Source organism: Marmota flaviventris, chromosome 5, assembly GCF_047511675.1.
Source record: "Marmota flaviventris isolate mMarFla1 chromosome 5, mMarFla1.hap1, whole genome shotgun sequence".
Lineage (NCBI taxonomy): Eukaryota > Metazoa > Chordata > Mammalia > Rodentia > Sciuridae > Marmota > Marmota flaviventris.
In genome coordinates, this window is record NC_092502.1 from 5,463,226 (window position 1) to 5,473,658 (window position 10,433).

A 10,433-nucleotide genomic window follows, 5' to 3' on the forward strand; every position below is an offset into this window, starting at 1 on the left:
TACTTTATTAACAATGCACTAAATTGCCCCAGCTTTTGTGGTTAGGCAGAGTGACTGGTGGGATTTTTAGAGGGGTAATTACAGGGACCCCTCCTTATGAATTAGAGACACGATACACATTGCCCAGGGGATACCTGGAACCACTGATGCTCTCTTTGAAAACATTGTTGACCTTAGCTGAACACTGAGTGCTGTGGCCATAACTTTTGCAACTTGAGGTTCAAGAGCAAAAGTAGCATGCTTTTCTTTTTCCTTCTTTGCAGTTTCACATGTATATTTACTCTTAGCAAAGATCTCTGCAACCTCTGCCTACAATTCTTTTCTTTTCTCAATAAGTGGAGAGGTTCATCTTTTCAGGTCAGACTGGAGTATTGCTGTGCCAGATTGTATAATTATGGATTATTTATTTCTGAATTTTTAAATTTTAGGTTTTCAGTTTGTTGTTGATTGCAGGTAACTGAGTCTATGGTGCACAAAACCAGAGATAAGGGAGAACTACTGGATTCCCTTGAATATGTATATCTTCACCCCACATTTTACTTATCAATAAACCTTCATGTTTTAATGAACTTTTACTCAAAAAATGAATTCACTATTCCAGCAATTTTGGGATTATTATCTATGTTTCAACTGAGGTATACTTTTTAAGAAGTACGATGCTCACAACCCAGCCTTTTCTTTCAATCAATTTCCATAAATACTAGCCTAAGACTCTACACTGTTATCAAGAAAGGCTACATGCACCAGCCTCCCAAGTCCCTCCACCACCAGTGAAGCACCCTCAAGAATGACCATGGATCTGCTGTTTATCCCATCGTTTAGTTTGGCCTGTTCTATTCTTGTCCTTGGAACCCCATGATGAATATTCCTACATCCTGTGTTTTTCTCTCAGTTCAAAGACTCCTCTGCAACTCTGCTCTCACCAGTTCTTCACCCTGTTTAATTCCTACAGGTCTTCTATTGTCTAAAATGTCACAGTATGTTACCCCATGTGTTTTGGAGGATGTCTGGACTATGTTCAGTTTGGATCTGTGGAAATTAAAGCTCATTTGTGGGATCAAAATTTGTTGTTGTTGTTTTTAATTACTATTATTTAGGTAGATGGATGGTGAACTTTTTCTTGACTTGTTTGCTGAAACAGAATGTTAATATGACATTTCCACCACCACAGTGCTCAAGATTCTTTTGTATCCATTGTTATCAGACGTTTTTGAGAACTTCTAGTGAGTGTGTTGGTAACTTATTTTGTTTTTAGCTTGGCTTCCTCTGATGGCCTTGAAAGTTCTATATTTTTGTATTATTTTACTGTCTGATTTTTTAAAAAAAATTTTTACTGGATTTTTTATTCTTGGAAAGAAATAATAAAGCATGCAGTATCCCCAATGAGCCCAACTTGGTAGTTCATTCATGGACCATATATGACATTTAAAATGCTATATGAAATTTAGTATAAAAGAAAAAAAATGAAATTATATATTCAGTTGTTTGTTATGTATTTTCAAACACTCACTTTATTTCAATGGCTGAAGATGAAATGTTTTTACTAATTGTGTATTTGTATAATATATCTTCATCCTCTTTCATTTTACTTGAAACAATAACACTTACATGTTTGGTTATACTATGCATTTTGCTTTGTTCAGTATTTTTATGTTATGCTAGGGATAGAACCCAATGCCTCATGCATCTTAGGCAAGCGCTCTACCACTGTACCACAACCCCAGCCCTAGAGTAAACCCTTTAACACAGTCTTCCATTTCCATTGGAAGAATGATGACATTGAGAATCTGAAGTTTCATAGAAACATTTTATGCTAAATTATAAAATATTAGATAAAAGTGTTAAAAATAGAATTTCAAAAATGATGTTTCAGGTGGTCAGACTATATGTTTTATCTTTAACTGGTGAATTTTTATAAACCTATAATAATTTTCAGGCAAGACATATGGAAAGCTTGCAAAGCTCTTAATTTTAAAATAAAATAATTAAACATATTTATGTGTTGTAAAAATATCTAGATATCATTTGTATAAAAGTCAAAGGAAAAAGTAATTAGTAGAAATTCAACTCCAAGAAAATAAAAATAAAATACTCAGAGATGAACTATTTTGTTTTTTACTTTGACTTATTTTGTTCTCATCTGAATTACTTCTTTCACAACTTTTTATTTTCTTGAGTAACATTTAGTCCAAATTTTGTTTTCCACTTTAAAATAACATATTTTAGAGCAAGGTATTTCTAAGACACTCTATGCTCTGTAACTTTCAGAACTTTCTTGACACATGGATATTGCTAAAGTACAGGACAACAGAATGGATTGCATTCCCAGGAAAGAGAGAATTCATTTACAAGTACCATCTCATTTATTGTTGGAAATCTGCCTCCTTTCAATGAATCATATCCTGGTAATAATAGTGCACTAGCCCTGCAGGAAGTTTTCTTCAGGGATCCAATATCCTGGGATTTGAGAATCATCTGCATTGAGCTAATAAGAAGAGAAAATGTCTTGTCACCCCATCCTACTGAACATGCTGCTGTTGAATCTTCCTAAGCCTGATGGTAAGGTGCTCAAGGACTTTGGATGGGTGCCTCTCATTTTACACAAGCAGCAGAGCCTTTTACAGAAGTACAGAGTGGTCCAGGGCCAGAGCCTGGGAGCTCCAGGCCCTGCACAGTGGCTGCTCAGCAGGCAGGTCAGTGCCATAACTTAGCCTGGGTGCTGGAAAGAGGTAGTGTTCTCTAAAGCTTAAGTCGTTGTCAATTTTTTTTTCATATTTTTAAGGCCTGTACATAATTTTAAAATCTAGAAATAAAGTATCTTGATCTTGTCCAAAAATCTCTTAACTTTCCTTTTACTCTCTGCAAACACATTTTTTAAAATTTGCAAAACATAACTGTTACCTCTGTCAAATAGCATGATCACTGTGACTGTCACTAGGGTTCCCTGGTAACAATTTCATAGTTGTATAATAGTTCTCATTGTCTATTGAAAAGGAACTTAAAGAAGCAGCAACTTCAGTGTACTCAAGGTGCTTTTCCTTCCTTTAGGTTATTTCCAGGTACGAGGTTAGCTCTACATTTTCACCCCATGTTAATGAACAAATTATATTTTTAAAATTCTCACAGTGTAGTTGATAGTAAGCTATTCCAACAGGCAGTGCATAGTATCAGGAGAAACTGAAGTCTGAATGTTTGTGCATAAACACAGTAATTGTATTAGACCTGTCAATTTCTACAGAGACTAGATATTTTCTATGCTTAAATTAAATGATTTCATTTTATCAAGTTGAAATTAGGCAAAAATATTGGTGATGGGGAATTCAGGAGCAGTGAGAGATGCTCAGGTTCAGCTCTGGGTTAGATGAATGCAGTGAATCCTCTCACTTAAACCTGTGCACCTAACTCCGGGAGTTTTTGAGTAGATGAGAGCAGTGGTTTCTATGATGAAGTGACAGCTGACTAGGAAACAGTAACAGATTGATTACTCTGTCTTCACTCCTGTGTTTTCCTTATTTCTTTGGGGTACTGTTTCTATCCACATTTTAAAACACCTACTGCAGACAGGTGTGCCTACCCCTCAGGACCTGTCACTGTCATAGGAGAAACCAGTAATAATGTCATGCACAAGCCCACCTGCTTACCATCAACCCACTCCTGTGGAATGGGGGGTTCACTGGAACACACTGACGGGTTGGCTAATGATGAAAACTACAAGGGGGACAGAGCCACTGCTTCCATGGGTTAGGTCAGCATTCCTGTAGTCAAAGAGTTTTCATTTGTGGTAAATTAATAAAGTATTTCTCACCTACTTCCTTTGTGCAATAAGGGTGTGTGGGGCACTGCATCTGCTGAGAATGACTATCACAGTGGTGTGCCCTACTTGAATTAACTTGTCAGTTGCCAGAAAGCTTATTCTTGGAACAGCCTAAGCCTTGGAAAGTCCATTATTTATTTCATGTTATTTGATTTATTCATGTTTCATTCAGTGCAATGAAACCTGAGAATGGGGAAACCTAGGAGGACTCTCTCAGGCCTGCATTCTGGAGTCATGTTCTCTAGTTTAAGAACAAACATTTTTTTTTTTTTTTTTTTCAGGAAACTAAAAAATCCATTTTATAAATACTCTTTTCTACATCTGCAATTCTAAAATGTAAGCACAGTCTGCCTCATTTACCTGTTGTAACATTTGATATGACAATCCTTGACCAAGTGGGGCTTAGGGCGATATTTGCCACAGCTGGTATCATCCATGTTGGAACCGAGCTACCACTCTGTCCCTGGGAGACCTAGTGAAGGGTGCTTTATGGCAAATTCTGTGATTGATTGAAGAAAACTACCCTATTCAGGACAAATCTAAGTATTGGTCATCAAGATATGTTTCATGCACCTTCGTTGGAAAGATTGTAGCTTTTTTCATTCTGGGGAGCCACACTAAAGTGGGTGGACATACACTGTAGATGTAAGAAGTGAGCTCTCGATAATCACAAAGCTCATGTAATTGGGAAATAAGCAACAGCAGGATGTCATTGTTTTCAATATAGAGAGGAAAAGGGCAGCGAACTGACAATTCTTTGTCCTCACAAATGTTTCTTGAAATTAATTGTATGGAGGCATACATAATTGTATTCATTTGGCCTCAACATCTTTTTTTTTTTTTTTTTTTTTTGTGATGAACACATTCTAGGATTTTATCATTTGACTAATTGCTTCCAAATTTGAAAAAAAATTGTGAAAATTATAGTGTACATGAAAATATCCATGATATATTAACTCAAAATAATTCTTTTGCATATTAATTTTACTAATTCAATACTTTATATTAATTTTACTAATTAAAATTAATTTGCTAATTTATGAAGAATTTCAAGACTAATAATCAAAGGGCACAATAGCCTTACAATGATTAAATTAGCAGTGCTCTTGTGGGACTGTTGTGTATTCAAAGACTTTATGAGACATGGACAAAGTTCAGAGTCCAAAGTGATGTTGAAAGTATTGTCTTTTAAATATATATATACATACACACAATATTATAATCCTAAAGTATTTATTTATTTTCCCAAAATATTTGGGTAGGCAGTATCTATTCATGACCAATTATATTAATATTCTAAACCTAATAATTATGGGTGATATTTGTGGAACTGAAGGGTGATGCATGCTACAATGTTTTTGCATGAAATTCTTTTGTGAACACCAAACAATGAAAGAAGTGCATACTATCCTAATACATATTGTTAGGCTGTCCAGTCTGTACAGAATAAAGTTGAGGTTAATATTGATTTAAGTTGCCTAATTTTATCCAACTACTGGTAAGATATATAGATTTTTCAAAATTAAGTCCGCAGACCACAATCTGTATTTCTGTACACACATAATTAAAGAAATATTTCTATTGAGATAAGGAAAGGAAAACAAATACATATTAGTTCTTTAATTATTACAATTTGTCTTAACAACTCACATAAATTTCTTGATTTTAGGCATCCACTTGTTAATATGCAGACATTCCACAGGATACTTCATGTGGAAATTTAAATAGAAAAGAGTGTTCAGTGAGTGAAAATTTCAATCAGATCACAAAAATGTTTTAAAATACTTTTAGTGTCAAATGATTTTTTTTCTTCACATATGAATAGAGAGTGCAAATTACATTGAAGAATTTTATGCACTGCAAATTTCGGGGGAAGCCAGTGTCGGCACAGCTGTTGCTGTTTTTATAAAACACGGGTCAGAGAGTGAATCCACAGCAGCAGGAAGCCGGGGCTGGACGCCTCCAGGGCAGTGTGAGGTTCTCCCAAGTCTGGGACCTGCCGGGGCATGTCTCAGGGGGCTGCTAAGCTGTCCACATCTCACACAACTTTTCTGAGTAGATTTGTGCAGGACTTGCATGCTTTCCTTCCACTCTCAGGCTAATTTAGCCACCCATAATCACATCACTGTCCGTGATACACTGTGCTACCTGGCTTAGCCACAGCAAGCCCTCCTTCATCTGTGGTTGAGCCAGTCACAGAGCACAGTCTTTCCATCTACACCAAGCAATGGGAAGACAAGCTTGGACCAGTGCATTTGTAAGACTGAGATATATGATAGCAGTATTTGCTAACAGTGAAAATCGCTACCAAACTCACAGTGATTGTGAATATAGTTTACATAGCAATCAGTGGCCCCTTTATCCTAAAATTATGCAGAGCATTCAGATCTGAAAAGCTACTCACATAATGCAGCCTATCCACATAATGAGTAACAGCATGTAAGTGCACAAACATGGGGGTATATAATGCAATGTTTGGTCCTAAATAGTGTTATAAAATTTTGGATTCTATAAAATAGTTCAGGGAAGATATCTACAATATATATAAATGATAAAATAAAGCAATTGTGTATAAATAACAAGATGTGTAAGAAACATTTTCAATAGAAAGAAGAGGAAAATACTTCACAATGGGTTTGCAGATGAATCCAGGGGTCAAGGAGTAGAGCAGTTTCTGCCTTGGTATCATAAGAAATGTGACTCAAAACTTATTTTCATGGTATTATGACTGGCAAATTATTACTTCTCCTAAATATATCGAACAACTTCACAGTTGCAGGAATTGAAAAGATTGACAGGTGAATATATTGAGAATGTAAGGGATTCATTTATCTTCAAAGAGTAAAGGCAACAATTTAAGATTGATTACTACAGAAACTCTTACCACATGTAAAGGACTTAGATCACAATATGAGTATTAGAGATACCAGGCATTCATAAGTATAATATGCTATATGCATAATGTCTAACTGATGCAGCAGTGATTAAGAATTGGTAAACTGGATGTACATATACATACGTATGCAGTTAAGAGAGAATGATAGTAATATGTTCAATATTATAACAATAATGTTAAATATTATGATAATTAGAACAATGGCTGTTTTGATAACAAGAACATCTAAGTATTTAAATTTAAAGAGCATTGTTGGCATACTACATTAGTCACTATAGCTGCAGTGTTTATTAGAGGTGTGCTGCCCACCTACAAAATTTATCTTGGGTTTTAATTAAATTGAAAAAATAAATCAGAAATGGCCTGCTACACATAGATTATGACTGAACCCATGCATTTTTTTATTGGTAGTCATTAATCTATTACTCTCTGTGCAAACTTCAATTTATAAGGAGAAGATAAATCTCACTGAGGTGTGAGAAGACAGCCTTTCACCCAAGCAGGACATCATGGCAGAGAGACGCCATCTGGAGGTTTCAGTTACAAGAGAGCCATCCTGTGATTAAGGGAGAGGCTCTGGGTCCTGTTCATAATCCACGCTGAGTGTTCAACACTAACTTCATGTGAAGAAGCTTGTTTGGACCAGTCTTAATTAACAGACTGGCACTTGTCTCCTGCCTGTAAGAACCTAGGATTACTTAAATGTGAGAGCCTGCAAGTAGCACAGTTTGTTTCTTCATGTTATTTAAGTTCCTTTAAGAAATTGTAAACTTTTAAAATAGGAATTTTCAGTCTAACATAGTAGCTCTTTGAGTACCTACTAGATGTGGAAGACAGTTGCCCAGAGGGTGTTGTATTGACTAATGGCTCCTGATCAGGAGGAGAAGTGGTGACGAGGTGAGGAGGTGGGCATGGTGGGGCACACCCCTGCCTTTGTGGAATAGAGAAATTTAGTCATGTTTTCTTTCCTAAACAGCAAAGTCTGATTTCAGTAGTTATACATTTTGTTTAGATTGCTTATTTAAATTTTAAATTTCAATTTATCCTAGCATTGAAGGAAATCTCCAGAAACTACCTTAAATACAAGTGTGAGAAAACTGAAAAGTTACAATCACAAGAGAGAGTGCAACATCCACTAATCTACATGAATTCAAAAGTCCTCCAACAGGGAGATATTCCAATGTAGAAACCTGGGATTACACAACATGGCTTCTTTGGGCCAGGATGACATGAAAGGCATCACATTGGCAATCACAGGCCACGCATCAGTCTTCTCAGACTAGCACTCTGCTGCAGCCTGAGAGAGAGCCTTGTATAATGCCGTGTATACATTTTTTCTAATTTAGCTGGAATTGAGAACATACTAAACTCCTGGCAGCTATGAGCCATGGAATGCTAAGGAAAATGTTTTGCTGGAGAGAAGAAAATTAAATAACTAGGCCTCCAGGATAAGGCTTTCTGTCAGGTGACCAAGCCATTTTAAGGAAGTTCCAGATCCTTATTTTAACCAGGCCAAATTCCTCAGACATTCTCCTGCCTTCCAGGTTGCCCACAGCAATGTAGAACTCCACTGACCCCACGGGGATGAACTTCATTCTTCTGGGGCTCTTTGACCACATACAGACCCATCGAGTCCTGTTTTCTCTGGTGTTCATGAGCTTCATCGCCTCCCTGGTGGGCAACGCCCTGATGATCCTGCTCATCCACACAGACCCTAGACTTCACACCCCCCATGTACTTCCTGCTCAGCCAGCTCTCCCTCATGGACTTGATGCTGGTCTCCACCATCATCCCCAAATGGCAGCAAACTACCTGCTGAACTCCAGGTCTATCTCTCCTGCTGGCTGTGGTTCCCAGATCTTCTTGTTCCTCACTCTGGGAGGGGGAGAGTGCTTCCTCCTGGCAGCCATGTCCTATGACCGCTATGTGGCCATATGCCACCCATTGCGCTACCATGTTCTCATGAGCTACAAGCTGTGTTCCCAACTGGTAGCAGGCTCCTGGCTTTTGGGAGGAATTGATGGGCTGATGCAAGCCAGTGCCACTCTGAGCTTCCCCTACTGCCACTCCAGGGAGATAGACCACTTCTTCTGTGAGGCACCTTCGTTGGTGCGCCTTGTCTGTGCAGACACCACTATTTTTGAGTTTTTCATGTACATCTGTTGTATCCTGATGCTCTTGGTCCCTCTGTTTCTCATTGTGGCTTCATACAGTCTCATCCTGGCTGCTGTGTTAAGAATGCATTCTGCTGCAGCCAGAAAGAAAGCCTTAACCACCTGCTCCTCTCATCTGGCTGTGGTGGGGCTGTTCTATGGCACACTCATGGTCATTTACATGAGACCCAGGTCCTACCACTCAGTGGGCCGTAGCAATGTAGTCTCTGTATTTTACACTGTCTTCACTCCTGTGCTGAACCCCCTCATCTACAGTGTGAGGAATAAAGATGTCAAGGGGGCCTTCAGAAATTGGCTGGGCAAGACACATGCTATGTGATTCCAACACAAGGATTTGCTGAAATGGCACCTAACAAAATGTACTCATGCTGTCATTACAAGTTACTGGTTTATTTGTTCTATTGAACTACTGATTTTGTGTTCTTTCAATTTATTTTGTTTTCACTTTGCCATTTTACCTTTTTAGGTATTTCTGTGCAGTGTTTTGTGAATCAGTTAAAAATTTTATTTTGATAGGCCCAGTCTGATTCCCTCTTAAAATTGGGAGACATCTCGCCAAACGAAAATCTAATTTTGGCTTTACTACAAATTACTGCAAATTCTGATCTTGCTTGGAATGCCTGCCCTTGCCTTGAACTGCCTGGCTCTCTCTGACCATATAGCAGCCCTCTCTAAACTTTAATGGTGCTTCATAAATCTAGGCCTTCCATGGCCAAGATAAGGACCCTCACTGAGGCTCTAATGACCTACATAAATTCTGATGTCAGGGCCAGAAAATGTAAACTAGCATTAGTGTTATGCTCCTCAGAATTTTGTTATCTGTGACCCCCATTTTTGTAACTTTCTGCACTATAAGGCTAGGCTGCAAGAAAGCTGCGGCTGCTGTCTTGTTCCTGCGGGATTTTTTGGGAGAGACAGCCTGGCTAGTCGAAATAATAAGCTTGCTTTAATTTGATTTTAATTGGAGTCAGTGGTCTGTTCTTTGTGTCCTGGTCTAACACCATCTCCTTGGGTAGATGCCAGAGTCTTTGGATAAGAACACGTTGGGGGCCATGTTCTTGCCTGCCCACTGCATCCACTTGGTTTCAGGTGCAGTTAAACCCAGGGCTGCCCTGTTGGTTTTCTGTCTGGTTGAGGTTCCCATTGCTGAAGGCAGGTGTTGAAGGTGCCTCTCATTATTACACTGCTTTCTCTGTCCTCACAGCAAAGAGTGTGGCTTTATATATTGGGTATGTTTTATTCTCCTGATTAATCATCTCCTGTATAAAGATCGTGACTTCAACTCTTGTTTCTTTCAGCATCAGTCATTTTATCTGAATTCAAGCCTAGCTTGATGCTCTCTTTGGCTTCTATTCATGGAATATCCTCTTATTTCCTGCAATTTCCTCTGTGTTTTCTCACATGTGAAGGGTTCTCTTGGAAACACATGGGGTTGCTCTTTGGTGTTTTTAACCATTCAGCTGCTTAACGTTTTAGAACCAAAGAATTTATTCATTGTATGTTCAATTAATTCATTTGATGTTCAAATGATAATTATTAATAGGTAAGT

General features: G+C 38.0%; 1 pseudogene; it reads left to right on the plus strand.

Annotated features, from left to right (window-relative positions):
• The first annotated feature begins 8,267 nt into the window (after positions 1–8,267).
• On the plus strand, positions 8,268–9,203 carry LOC139705856 (olfactory receptor 2T33-like; annotated as a pseudogene).
• Positions 9,204–10,433: the final 1,230 nt, after the last annotated feature.